This window comes from Carassius auratus, unplaced genomic scaffold (genome assembly GCF_003368295.1).
Source record: "Carassius auratus strain Wakin unplaced genomic scaffold, ASM336829v1 scaf_tig00215496, whole genome shotgun sequence".
NCBI classification, from domain to species: domain Eukaryota; kingdom Metazoa; phylum Chordata; class Actinopteri; order Cypriniformes; family Cyprinidae; genus Carassius; species Carassius auratus.
Window position 1 is genome coordinate 266,636 of NW_020528112.1, and position 15,636 is coordinate 282,271.

Sequence of the window (15,636 nt, forward strand, 5' to 3'; positions counted from 1 at the left end):
AGCGTCTTATCAGTATGTGTGCTGTCTGCAGCCTGTCTGCGCTGATCGTCATGTACAAACACGTCATTAAAATGAAGTGTAACTCCGTGAATACTCAACGAAGAGACATGAGAGAGATATCTATAGAAAGCTTGACATGTCTACTTTAAAACTAAACAAGTGCTGCCGAAAACAGATATTCTGTGATAAAGTAATCCATATGAAACAACGCGATGTCCGTATTTCACGTCTCCCTTCATTATATCTAATGTGACCACGCCCCCGCGCTGAACGCGCTATTCAGATTCAAACTGAAGCGCGCGGCTTGAATACACCCACACAGAAGAAAAAGCAGCGAGACTGTTCAAGTTTTTTTATTTTACTGTTTGCTTCGCGGTGAGAGGAATAAGACATAATTCACCCCAAACAGATGCTAACGCATAGTTTACCGTGGAGGTGTGTGTGAACAACCAATCAAACCCGACTATGTTGACCAAGCAGAACACAGTATGCTACCGAAAGGTGGGGTTTAAGGAAACTGAATCTTTTGAACAGCTTCACGTGAACCGTTTGGGGATCTCTAAGAATTGAGGTAATTTTAAAATGATATTTTGACAAAATGACAATGTTTTTTTAACCTTGGATGGATTTAAACCTAATGTACAGGACTTATAAACAGTGATAGGAAGCTTAGAATTTTCATCTTACTGGCTCTTTAAGTATTCTGATATCAATGCCTTTCACTCCATTCCAGTAGATGGCGGAATATGCACCAAACCTGGTTTGCTGACCGCGATTAAACGTCGAAGAAGAAGAAGAAGAAGAAGAAGAAGAAGAAGAAGAAGAAGAAGAAATGAGGGTGAGGGAGCTGAAGTAGGTGCTCGATCGGGAACTTCCACTTTGGTCTGGTGTGGCGCGAGAGAGCAAACAATAATCGGCGAGGTTTTGATGGATGGCAGCAAATGCAGCGAAATCGATTATGTCAAAATATAAGAAAAATTATAATGGAAATGGACCAAAAACACTAGTTAGTGTTGATGATACGGATGTGGAAGATGATCAAATGGAATTAGGAAAGACAGGAGAAGAGAGGAATATAAACATTAGGGAAGATGTAGGTACAAAGAAAAGAAAGAAAAAAAACAGATAGAGGTAAGAAGTTCAGGTGAGAGTGGAAATGCACAGGAGGTGAGGAGTGTAAATTTGGATGAGTTGAAGGTAATATTGAAATTTAAAGAGGATGGTGGAATACAAAAGGTAAGTCCAATTGTATTAACGAAAGAGTTGAGGAGAGTAGTTGGAGAAATTAAGATTGCAAAAGTGTTAAACAATGGAGATTTGATGATCGTTTGTAATAGTGAAGAGCAAAGAATGAAAATGTTAAAAATTAAAGTAATGTGTAAGCAAGAAGTGGTGAGTAGTAAGATTGTAGGACAGAGGCAGTGGGTAAGTGGAGTAATATCTGGAGTGCCATTAGGAGTATCTATGGAAGAACTTAAAAGTAACATCAACGGAGGAAAAATAGTTGGTGCTAGGCGACTGTTTATGAACAGAGAAGGGAATAGAATGGAGAGTCTTTCGGTTGAGCTTAGGTTTGATGGAGCAATTTTGCCGGATAAGGTCAAGCTTGGATTTATCAGTTACTCAGTAAGGCCTTTTGTGCCTCCTCCTTTAAGATGTTATAATTGTCAAAAATATGGGCATGTGGCTATGGTGTGTAAGGCTAAGAAACGATGTGCAAGATGTGGGGGGGGGGGAGCATGATTATGGCAAATGTGAAGGAGCAGGACCAAAATGCTGTAACTGTGGAGGGGAACATAGTGTTGCGTATGGAGGATGTGAAGTGAGGAAGAGAGTAATTGAAGTACAGAATGAGAGAGCTAAGAGGAATATAACATATGCAGAAGCTGTGAAAGTAGTTGATATAAGGAATAAGGAGAAAGAAAGAGAGAGGGATGTGCAAAAAGAGAGGAGAAGTGAGGAAACATCAGAGATGGAAGGTAGGAGTACAGAAGAGACAATGATTGTACGTAAAGTAAATTTCTTGAAGTAATTAATTGTACTGCACAAACTGAAAAGAAGACAGCTAAGATTCAAATTATAGTCAAGGCAGCAGAGAGATTCTTGGGAGTAAAGGACATAACATGGGTAATGGTTAGGGATGGGCTGATTAATGAGACACAGTCAAGCCAGGAAGCATGGTTTGGATAGGAGCATGATTTTAATTTTACAGTGGAATGCGAGAAGTCTTGTGGCTAATGGATTGGAGTTTAAAAGTGTTATTAATGAGATGGAAGTTAAACCGGATCTGATATGTATACAAGAGTCATGGCTTAAACCTAGATTTGATTTTGTTATTAAAGGATATGTGAGCGAGAGAAGAGATTGAGGGGAGGGTAATGGTGGAGGGTGTATTACTCTGATTAAGGAAGGCATGCATTATAGATCATTAAGCAAAGGTGTAGCACAAGAGTATGTTGTAGTGGAGGTATGGGTGAATGGGAAAAAGTATGTTATAATAAACTTTTATAATCCTTGTAAGAAATTAGTGTTGAGTGAGTTAGAACAAATAGAGGGTCTTAATGAAGATAGGGTGATTTGGTGTGGGGATTTTAATGCACAGATTATGTTATGGGGAGGTTTAGAGACAGATTCTAATGGAATGGTGATGGAAGATTTGATAGATCGGAGGAATTTGGTATGTCTGAATGATGGGGGTAGTACAAGAATAGATGTGGCTACAGGTAAAGAGTCTGTGCTAGATCTAACAATGGTGTCTGATTCAATTGCAGGGAGTGCTGAGTGGGAAATATTGCGACAAGATACTATTGGGAGTGATAACTATCCAATAATGATATATGTTAATGTAAATGTGAGAGGAAGTAAGGTGAATCAAGGAAATATTGGTAGATGGGGGTTTGATAAAGCGAATTGGGAAGAATTCATGAGTCTGAGTGAAGAGGGATTAAAGAATATTATAATAGAATCAGATAGATCTGTAGAAATGATAAGTGATGATATTGTTTATGCCATTAGAGCAGCAGCAAATAAATGTACCTAAGAGGAAAGGAGGTAGGAAGAATAAGATTGTGCAAGTGCAGTAAGAAGGAAAAGGAAAGCATTTAGCATAGTTAAGAAAACACATAATTTCCAAGATTTAATAGAGTATAAAAAAGCACAAGCTGAGGTAAGGAAGATTGTAAGGAAAGCTAAGAACGAGTATTGGATGGCTTATTGTGATGAAATAGGGAAGAATACACCAGTAGAGGAGGTATGGGGCATGATTAAGAAAATGAAAGGGATTCAAAAGAGTAATGGATATCCAGTTTTAAGTATGGAGGGAGAAATAGATGTGGAGGATGGAGACAAAGTGGAAATGTTTTTAAAGGCATTTATTAAAGTAAATAGCTCAGAAAATTGGACTGAACAGAGTAAGAAAATGAGAGAGGTTGTGATGAAGGAATATCCTGAAATAAAGAAGAAAAAAGAGACTGAGGATTGTTTTTTTTTGCTAGATGTATTATTTTCTATGAGTGAGTTAACCCCTTACTAGTAACCCCCCTTTTTTGGCATGGAGACCGAAATTACATACCCAAAATAAAAAGGTTTCTGCTCATGATTCTTTCTGACTAGATACATAATCAACCTTTGTTCACAAAGCTGACACTTTAAAGTTTACTGTTCAGGAATCAGAATCACTCAGACTGTTATGATAATAGAGATATATAAGCTCAAACATAAAAACAAAAATAAAAATATTAGAAACATATGTTTTAAATGTATTTAAAAAATTGTTGATGTAGGAAATGAGTTTGAAAACACAGTGTAGCTAAGGCCACAAGTCTTCCAAGACTTCATAAAAAATTTCATAATCGAATCTGTAAAACTGTATTATTTTCTAAGGCCATGTCATGTGTGTTTTTAGAGAAGGCTAATCAGATTGATTTATGGCCCTTGTCATCTCTGTAAGATCTCACATGTAAACACTGATGTGCTCTTTGTGTATGTTTCACTGTTGAAAGCTGCCCGATTCATTATTCTATTGTTCTCACCAAATGAGTCTTTCACACCTCCGCCAGGTATGACACATTATCCGCATTATTCTTTTATCATTATTCTTTTGTTTTTATTCCACCTTTATTAGCCTTGATTGTGGTTTTTCAGGCTTTACAAAGCAACAAAGCAGCGATCTCACTTCAGTCTCTCTTTGCATTTAGCCCTTATTTATCAAAAGTCTTACTATAAAAATACAACAAAACATTTTCTTACGACCTTACGTGAATTATTGAGACAAAAATGCATTATGAAGAAGAAAAGCACCTGCTATTAGTAGCATTGGTGCTAACGTTAGCATCAAGCTACATCTGACAATTTATGAAATTATTAGTACACTTTTACTCAAAACTCACTTTAAACCCCGATCGAGTGTTTATAATAACTTCCTTTAGCGATCAGGGGTGGAATTTGGTCGTTTACTGTTGTAAAAATATGTTATTTGTAGCCTTTTTCATCGCTGCACAAGTTAACATTTCCGATGTACATTTTCGATTTTTTTTATAAAAACGCCCCAGATCTCAAGAAATTCTCATACCAAGCTTTACTATCGTAATCGCGGGTTTATTATTCGGATATTTTGTGTGTACAGAGGTGTTTCAGTGTTGTTTTGGCCAGATAACTACCAGGAAGTGTGCAGGAAGCATGTGACACGATGGGGCGGTGTCCAGATATGAAACTCTAAGATTGACGTTTGAAAGACCCAATCAGAGTCTGAGTCACACACCGCACGAGCTGTGACTACTGCACGCACACACAGATCGCTGGGAGAGGCTGTTTATCATCTGATCGCGTAAATCCGTGGAAAATGAATAGAAATGACGATTCTGTCTGAAGAAATATGAAGTAAACATCAGTAAAAATATCCATATTCTCTCCGCAGATATGCATCTTTGGTCTGTAAATCCTTATTGACGCTGTTCAGTGAGTCTATGTGAACACAAATAAACCGCTTTTGACGTGACTGAATATGAGTGAGTTGTGAATTTCTATTCAAAATGTGGCATAATACGGATTTATTATTTTGCACTCCTGACATAAATCACTAAATATCTGTCACTGCAACAATGTTTTATCAAAATATTGGTCAAATATCGAAGCTTGAGTCTTTAAACTTTCCATTGATGCACAGTTTGTCCAGATGAAGTAAGACAGTGATGTTTAATGTGCTGTGAAAGTGAAACAATAATAAACTGGGGCCGTCAGCGATGTTTGCACGCAAAGGGGTTAAAGAATGCAGTAAGAAGAATACAACAATCTACTACAGGAATGGATGGAATTAGTTACTGTATGATGAAGCATTTTAGTGAAATTTCTATGGAAGTGATTTTAACATTTTATAATACAATATGGATGGAAGGTATAATTCCCCAAAGTTGGAAGGAAGCACTAATTATACCAATTAAAAAGCCTGGGAAAGATCCAAGTAATCCTATAAATTATTGTCCAATAGCTTTAACTTTTCATTTATATAAGGTAATGGAGAGAATGTTAACTGATAGATTGACTTATCATCTGGAAAAAAATGAACTGGCTTTCTTCTTATCAAAGTGGGTTCAGGTGTGGTAGAGGGACTATGGGTCCAATAGTATTATTAGAAGATGAAATAAGAAAGGCATTTATAAATAAGGAAAGTGTCATTGCTGTTTTCTTTGATATAGAAAAGGCTTATGATATGTTGTGGAAAGAGGGGTTATTAATAAAGTTACAGAAGATGAGTATAAAAGGAAGAATGTATAATTGGATTAAAGAGTTTTTAATTGGAAGAAGTATTAGAGTAAAGATGGGTGGAGCAATATCTTCAAGTGGAATAATTGATAATGGTACACCTCAGGGCAGTGTAATAAGTCCACTTTTATTTATTATCATGATTAATGATGTTTTTTCAAGGATTAATAGAAGTATGGGGAAATCATTGTTTGCTGATGATGGGGCTATCTGGTTTAGAGGAAAGAATATAGAGTATAACCTAAAGAAAATGCAATATGCGCTAAATGAAGTAGAAAAGTGGTCAGGGGAAAATGGTTTTAAGTTTTCAGTGGAAAAGACAAAAGTAATAGTTTTTACTAAAATGAGGAGGAATAAGGATGTTAAGTTAAAATTATATAAAAAAGAATTAGAGCGTGTAAGTACAGTAAGATTTCTAGGAGTTTGGTTTGATAATAAATTAAATTGGAGAGAGCATATTGAAAAAAATTGTGGGTAGATGTAAGCGAGTTGTGAATGTAATGAGATGTATTTCAGGTCAGGAATGGGGAGCAGATAGATTGGCTTTAAAAACTATATATGTATCTATGATAAGATCCTAGTTGGGAACATGAGAAGAGAAAGTGTAATAGTTTTGGATGGAGTGTGGGGAAATTAGTTAGAGATATGAGATTGAGATTGGAGGAGGTTGGATGTGCTCCAATAATTCCTTTTTCTCCAGTACCATTATGGGTTATGCCCCAACCAGAAGTAGATTTAAGTTTATTAGATAAAAGACAAAAGGAAGGTTCATAGGAAACAGAAGTATATAATGTAAGGGAATATATTGGGTCAAGATATGGGGAATATATGCACATTTTTACAGATGCATCAAAAGATTCAAAAACTGATCATGTGGGTTATGCATTCATTATTCCAAAAGGTTAAAGTGTATAAGAATAAAAGGATAACAGATTGTTTATCGGTATATACTGGAGAGATGTTTGCAATAATTATGGCAATAAAGTGGATTAGGGAAGTTAAAATAGCCAAGGCAGTAATATGTTCAGATTGTAATTCAGCTCTAATAAGTTTGAATGAGATGAAATCAGAGACAAGACAGGATATGGTAATAGAGATAATTCAAGAATTATATTCAATCAAACAAGCTAGTTTAGAGGTACAGTTTTTGTGGGTTCCAGCTCATATTGGGTTGAGAGGTAATGAGGAGGCTGATGCATTAGCAAAAAAGGCAATAGAACGAGAAATAGTAGATACACAGATTTTATTTAGTAGGTCAGAAATTAAGTCAATTATTAAAAAGAATATTCTGAAAATATGGCAGCAATATTGGGATAATGAAATAAAAGGTAGACATATGCATCAAATACAGTCAATAGTGGGTAAAGGAAGAATATCAGGTAGGAGTAGATATGAGGAGAATATGATTACAAGATTAAGATTGGGGCATACAAGATTGAATAGTACATTGCATTTAATAGGTAAGAGTCCAACAGGTTTATGTGAGGCATGTGGAGTTAGTGAAACAGTTGAGCATGTAGTAATGGACTGCAGGAGATATAATGTAGAAAGGAAAGAGTTGAAGAAGGAAATAAATAATATAGGAGTTAAGTTTACAATTAAAAATGTATTAAAGTCGGATAGGAGTATAATAAATCTAATGGTAGAATATTTGGGAAATACTGGGTTAAACAAGCGTATATAAATGAGTTTTTTTTTTTTTTTTCTGTCACGGGGGCTGAGAGTGGACAGAGGAGCTGAACACGCAGCGCCGGTGTTACGGTTTAACTGGTTACCGTGTTATCTGGTGACCAACTTCCTGTTTAGGTCTCCGCTGCAGATGTGCTGGAACGACAGCAGCAGATTCGCCGATTCTGAAAGCTCAAACTGACGTGATATTAAGTGTCTAATAAACGCAGACTTGCTCATTGCATGATTTTGATATTCTTGCAGAGATAACAAGTTATAGGTATGATCGCCCGTAGCGGCTGAAGTAAGTGGGATAAACAAAAAAAAAAATAAAATAAAGTAAATCTGTGTTGGCACGGATTTCGAACACGCGCTAAAAGACGACGCGCCGCGAGACGACACTCACGAACCACCGAGCCACCGATCTTTACATAAGCAGCTCCAGATGATCTCTGGATTCAACACAGGACTCTCGGCGTCACATCGTGAAACGGGCTGAATCAAGGAACTGTGACCGTGTTAACTTGTGACCTCTGTTTGCAAGCCAAAATCCAATTTTACTGTTGCTATAAGTTAACAATTCCAGGCAAAGAGCTTCTAATGCTGCTAAATGAGTTGATACGATCTGAAAAATTACTCATCGTCAACAATTACGAATCCCATTAATGTAAACATGCATAACAACAGCCCAACGTTTAAGTAGCTTAGTTCCATTGGTTCATTGGCAAAACACATTCTTACAGTGGCAGGCTGCCCACATACACTTCTTATTTTACAACATAAAAAAAAAGATATATATCTGTCATCTATCCAAGACAACATTTAAAGTGTTACTAAATGACAACAACTTTTAAAGAGTCTCAAAAACACTACTAGTAAAAATCAGGATTTACAAATGGATCCATATCTGATGGGACATTGTTCCCATGCAACCTCTCAGCCACAATTTTAAAACATGTAAATTACAAATTTCCTAAATCTTTCAATCAATGCTCCACAAGTTATTTTTCACCATCACAATCCCTTTTATTGTAAGATACAATGGGTTTACATGTACAAGGAAATTATCTTGGTTTACTAGACATTTGTCAAAAATACAAATATAAATAAAAATAAAAGAAATGTTAATGCTCAAATCAATCATGCTACAAAAGACGGTGTACACAGAAGTGGTTCATTTCACTGGTTCACAATCACTAAGCTCACTGGTTTGACGATGCCATCACTAAATCAATGAACTGACTTTAGCTGGAAAATTACTGTTGTTCTCAGTTTTCCTGTTGACACTGTAAAGCTGCTTTGACAATCAGTACTGTATAAAGCACTGTATAAACAAAGGTAAAAAAACAAATTCATATAACACTTCTAGAGGACTTTTCACTGCTTTACCACACACACACACTTAAACACAAGCAGGACAAAAGAAATCTTCCTCAATAGGAGGCTGACCAACACAGTTCCAGTGAAACCATAGGTCACATGTGATATTAATCTGTGAAGAATGCAAGTTGCACTTTAAAGACAATGTGCCGGTGTTCACTTGTTTATCATTCAATTTGTTTAATAAAGATTATTTGAAACATTATCTATTATATTATCTAAATGCTGCTTAAAAACCCAGATAAAAACAACACAGAACATTTTCACGAGCTTTAATGGTTGTAACGGAAATGGCCATTTGGGTTCAATCAAAACTTTCATGGTCTTTGCATGCGAGTCTGTAATGACAAATTTATGTACAGTCACTTGTGCTTTGTGTGTAGTTGATTCCAAATCAGATGCATATAATCACAACCATACAAGCAGAAAACTAAGTTATGCAAAGTTATTTAAACAAAGTAAATTACACTTTACAGCAAAGTAGTGCAACCTATTATTATCAAATATTGTTTCTCAAAGTGAATTGATGCATTCTGTACATCTAGTTTTGCAGTTCATAGCCAATTTTTTGAAGTCTACATCACAAACTAAAAAGGCCAAACACGTGTTTCATTTTTTTTTTTTTAATCTTCTGTCAGGATGTCAGAAAATATAACTACTTATATATTCAACTTTAATGACATGACAAATGACAAACAATGCTGTTTACTCAAAAAGGCCTAGCAAACCTTGAAAAGTTGCATTTGTTCAAATCCGCTCTCTCTAATCATAGTAAGTGGTAATCATTAAGGAAATGTGTCCTTATTAAAGCCATTAAGCTAGTTTCATTCTGTCCACACGACGAGTCCATACAGATGCTCCATATTAACAAAAATGAATCAGTCAATTGACAAGCGTATATATTTCACCTTTTCACCCAACTTTGTGTAGTGAGTTTGGTGGTTTAGTAAGGGAACATGTCTAGTGGTGAATAGAGTGATAAGAGGTCATTGTGAGTATGGATCCTGTAAAAGTCAAAGAGTCTGAGAATTTTCTTCTCCATGGAACATATCCTCCTGGATGTTCCTAACAGGACAAATTCATCATTAAAAGAAGAGCTGAAAGCTATATAGTGAAAGGTAAGCCTTAAAATTGCCATTTTAGTTGCACAGGTACAGCAAAAAATTACCTTAGCCTTTGTCTAATTTCATATCAGATGGCCTGCTTCACTATATATGTCGGAGGCGTAGGCGAGGTAAACATTTGGCCAAAGTTGTCACCTCACCAGAGGAGGCAAATAATGTTTTTGTTAGCCTTCATGCCAGTGATCGGGGGGTCATTGTGGCATGGAAAAGACTCTAGATGCCATCAGTACCAGATTCTACTGGCCTGGAATGGAAGAGGACATCCGCAAATGGGTGAGTTTTATTCTTGCCTACTTGTGGCTTAATATTTTAAAGAGAAATCACCAAATCACTAGAATATATTTAACACAGAAAATTACATTTTGTAGGTATCCCAGTGCCCTGAATGCCAGGCCAGAAGGTCTACATTGAAGGAGAAGGTGGCCTACGTCCCGATAGAGGGGAGTATATCCAATGATAGAAGTGTTCCAAAATTTTTATAAAATGCATCTTGTCCTTCTATACACCATATTTTTGCCCAGATCACAGAGCCTCTAGAACTGGTGGGAATGGATTTGGTTGGGAAACTGACTCCAACCAAGCAGGGGAATCAATACATTTGTGTCATGATTGATTATTTTACTAAGTGGACAGAGGCCTACCCACTAAAAACAAAAAGTGCAAGTGAAGTGGCTGACTGCATTTTAGATTTTTTCTATAAATTTGGAGCTCCAAAAAGAATTTTGACAGATCAAGGCAAAGAGTTTGTCAACAAGGTAAACATCTTTGTCACCTAATGTGTTTTGGTTCTAAAAATGAAAGTCAATTCTAATTTTTCAGTATACTGTACACTTATTTTCACAGATCAATTTTGACCTTTGTCGGAGGTTAGGTATTAAAAGGAGCTTGTGCTCTTCAAACCACCCACAAACCAATGGTCTTGTGGAGAAAATGAATGGAACCATCCAAAGGTATGATGCTGACCTGGATTGTTTATAGCTGTATAACCTTAACAGAAATTAAAAAAAAAAAAACCTTTCAGAGTTCTAACAAAGTTGATGGGTTCAAATGCTGAGAGCTGGGACACACACCTGAAAGCAACTTTATTTGCACTTCGGACCAAAAAGCAGCTCACAACGCAGTTCTCTCCTTACTATCTCATGTTTGGTCGGGAGGCAAGATATGCTTCAGAAGTTCCCAATAACTATGAGGTGGGTTCTTAAATATCAAATACATCTACTGGACCTTTAACTGCGAATAAAACCAATAATATCTGTGTTTTGTATCTTTAGGTAAATGATGAAATGGTGGAGAGGATTGTGGCTTCGGAAGCCTTGACTCCTAGCCTTCAAGACCTGCCAAAGGTGCACAAAGTGGTCATGGAGAATGTAGAAAAGGTTAGAGAAAGGTGAGGAAGAGGAAGGCCTCAGGGTCAGGAGGACAGATTTAATGTTGGAGACAAAGTTTGCGCAAAAATGTTTGCGAAGAACAGCGAAAGGGAGGAAAAATGGGAAGTGCCATGCTGGGCCCTTTTACAATAATTAACATTGAAGGTAAAAGTGTGGACCTAATTTCTGAAAAAGGAAAGGCCACACTGAAGGTAAATGTGGACCACCTTACCCGCTACACTGAGCCAGAACCAAGGTTGCCGCACAAATGGCCTAAAACTGGCACTACCATGGTCATTCCTGTCCAGTGTCCTCCATGCCCTGTAGAGCCTGAAGAGACCCAAAAAGGAACCCCTCTCCAGTCCCCACCTACATGCCATGAATCTGAAGAGACCCCAACAGACACTTTTTTACAGCTCTCTTATGTAAGTCCTATATGCTATGTAAAATGTTTCCCTGAAATTCTGCAATAAATAACAAAACATTTTTCTTCTCGTTCCAGTCTCCAACTGATGCCTCGGAAAGGTGTACGTGTTTATATATGTGTATATAAATATATATGTGTGTGTATATATATATATGTGTGTGTATATATGTATAGAGGTATTTTTTTTTTATAGTGGTAGAGGCTATCTGGGCTGGGAAGAAACGGGGTTTTGTGGAGTAAGATGGGTCCCTATAAAAAAATTTCAAGAAATTTGATGGAACATCTTGCACCTGGGAAGGAACTAGAAGCTGAGGTAGGTTATTGTATTCTTATTGGCAAATGGGTTTGTATTGCTAGAAGTATACATAAAGATGACTAATGTGCTATTGTTTTTAGATAATAAATGCCTACCTCACCAGTTTGGTGAAACAGCACACCACAGACTCCAAAAGAGGCTTTGTAATTGACTCCTATGCAATGACCTCCGTGTGGCAATGAAGTCAAAAAGGATTGAAGAAGGTAAGCACCCTATCCTGCTTTATTGACCATATTTATTGAAAGTCTATATCTTGACAGCCACCTGCTTTTTTGCAGCTGCATCCACTGGAACATGATGTGCTAGTTGGAGCCTTGTGTGTAAACCACAACTGGACACTCGTTGTAAGCTCGTCAGAGCATACTAAGATCAACTATCAACTATTCCTTATTAAGATCAATTTTTTACATTATGTGGTATTGCGTTGTCAAGGTTGTTTATCCAAAGGAAAAGCGATCCCTCTACGTGGACCCATTTGGGGCAAACTCAATGGACATAGGAAAATGCAGAGATGTAACTAGGTGAGTGCAGATTACACAAATTTTTGATATTTGAGAATTAATGTAAATTTAATGATTTGCATTTAATTTAGAGCCTTCATGAGAGAGAGGGGTGTCAATGCTTCACGGTGGACATGTACTACGATAGAGCACCCACTTCAGATGGATGGCACATCTTGTGGGGCTTTGGTGTGCAAGGTAAATTTAACTGCACATGTACTTTTTTTCTGGACTATATCCTTCTATATTGTGAGTAACACTTTTCTCCTTAAAGCTAGCTGAAAGTGTGCTTTTAAATAAGCCTGCAATGTTTCAAACTAATGATCAGGGCATAATTGCTATAAGAATGGAAATAGCCAAAAGGCTCCTCACTGAGACTGCTAAGGTTTTTATTTTTATTTTTTGGCCTTTGTTGAATTAATGTACTAAATAGCTGTGCACTCAATTACATTCTTACACAGACGACCTGTCACAGCTCTGTAGGGCTTGAGGAGAAAGTTCTACACATGAGCAGTGGGTAAGTTTTTTTTTTTTTTTTTTTACCCAAAAATGAGGACGTTTCAACATATGCCTAAATATGTAGTAATCTGTCCCTCAACATTTCCTTCACCAGATTCAATGTACCACATGTGACCTATGGTTTCACTGGAACTGTGTTGGTCAGCCTCCTATTGAGGAAGATTTCTTTTGTCCTGTTTGTGTTTAAGTGTGTGTGTGTGGTAAAGCAGTGAAAAGTCCTCTAGAAGTGTTATATGAATTTGTTTTTTTACCTTTGTTTATACAGTGCTTTATACAGTACTGATTGTCAAAGCAGCTTTACAGTGTCAACAGGAAAACTGAGAACAACAGTAATTTTCCAGCTAAAGTCAGTTCATTGATTTAGTGATGGCATCGTCAAACCAGTGAGCTTAGTGATTGTGAACCAGTGAAATGAACCACTTCTGTGTACACCGTCTTTTGTAGCATGATTGATTTGAGCATTAACATTTCTTTTATTTTTATTTATATTTGTATTTTTGACAAATGTCTAGTAAACCAAGATAATTTCCTTGTACATGTAAACCCATTGTATCTTACAATAAAAGGGATTGTGATGGTGAAAAATAACTTGTGGAGCATTGATTGAAAGATTTAGGAAATTTGTAATTTACATGTTTTAAAATTGTGGCTGAGAGGTTGCATGGGAACAATGTCCCATCAGATATGGATCCATTTGTAAATCCTGATTTTTACTAGTAGTGTTTTTGAGACTCTTTAAAAGTTGTTGTCATTTAGTAACACTTTAAATGTTGTCTTGGATAGATGACAGATATATATCTTTTTTTTTTTATGTTGTAAAATAAGAAGTGTATGTGGGCAGCCTGCCACTGTAAGAATGTGTTTTGCCAATGAACCAATGGAACTAAGCTACTTAAACGTTGGGCTGTTGTTATGCATGTTTACATTAATGGGATTCGTAATTGTTGACGATGAGTAATTTTTCAGATCGTATCAACTCATTTAGCAGCATTAGAAGCTCTTTGCCTGGAATTGTTAACTTATAGCAACAGTAAAATTGGATTTTGGCTTGCAAACAGAGGTCACAAGTTAACACGGTCACAGTTCCTTGATTCAGCCCGTTTCACGATGTGAAAGCTGGAGCTGCTTATGTAAAGATCGGTGGGCTCGGTGGTTTGTGAGTGTCGTCTCGCGGCGCGTCGTCTTTTAGCGCGTGTTCGAAATCCGTGCCAACACAGATTTACTTTATTTATTTTTTTGTTTATCCCACTTACTTCAGCCGCTACGGGCGATCATACCTATAACTTGTTATCTCTGCAAGAATATCAAAATCATGCAATGAGCAAGTCTGCGTTTATTAGACACTTAATATCACGTCAGTTTGAGCTTTCAGAATCGGCGAATCTGCTGCTGTCGTTCCAGCACATCTGCAGCGGAGACCTAAACAGGAAGTTGGTCACCAGATAACACGGTAACCAGTTAAACCGTAACAGGGGCGGCTCAGAGCAACAGTTAAACCGTAACAGGGGCGGCTCAGAGCAACAAACTCAACCGAGATTCAACGAACAGAATTTATATGTAAAGTTATAGGCTATATATTCCCATCGATTATATTAAACTCAGATTTTACAGCAACATGCAGGACACGATGTTGCTTTTGCTGTTCGTTTTGTTTGTGGACGGTAAGTTATGACAGTAATTCTTTCGGTTTCGTTTTCGGAAGGCCGTAGATTACTGGGAAAAATAGCTTTAATATTTACAGTTTATATGGAGAATTAAATGTCAGTAACGTTACACAAGAAAAGATGCCATGATTAAAAAGTGTGAAGAGGGTAAATGCGATTGTTTTTGACAGCATGCATGGTGTACAGTTTGTGATAATAGATGTATAAAGTTTGTTTCATATTCGCACATTCACACCTTTCCGCGTTCAATAACTTTATAATAAAATGCAGGGCTGCCAACTTTTGAGTTCAACTTGGAGTGAGAATTGCTTCTCTGATAGGAACCGGAAGATGATTTTCTTCACAATATATTCAGATCTATATCTTTCCTCCTGTAGTCCCTGATGAACCAGTAAACATTGCAGAAAAGATACCATGCCAAGAGTCTTTTGACTAAATGTTCATTAGTTTCAGTGACATTTATTCCTTCATTCACATTCAGTTTTTTTTTATTTTATTTAACTTAAATCCTTTTTTATTCAGTTTCTGGTAGGGGTGCTCCGATCACGATCAGCCGATCGTTATGCGCATCTCGTCAGTAAAGCAGGTGTCCTGACATTTTATCCTACCCTGTCAGATTTTCCTACCCGGGTTTACTGCGCACGCGCACATCAATATCGCTTCCTTTGTCTCATGCTAAACAACGATATTTAATGTATCTGCATTACTGTAAGGGTAGGTTTAGGGCTAGGGTAGGTGTAGACTTTAATAAAAACGCAATCTAATTGGTAGAAAATAATATTTATTGTTGGTTTCCTGTAGCTGTATCCCTTCTAGCTACAACCGCGAATATAACACATAACTACTGTATTTCCAGTACTGTAAGGGTATGATTAGGGTTGTGGTCAGGCCCGGCTGCAGGATGAAATTAC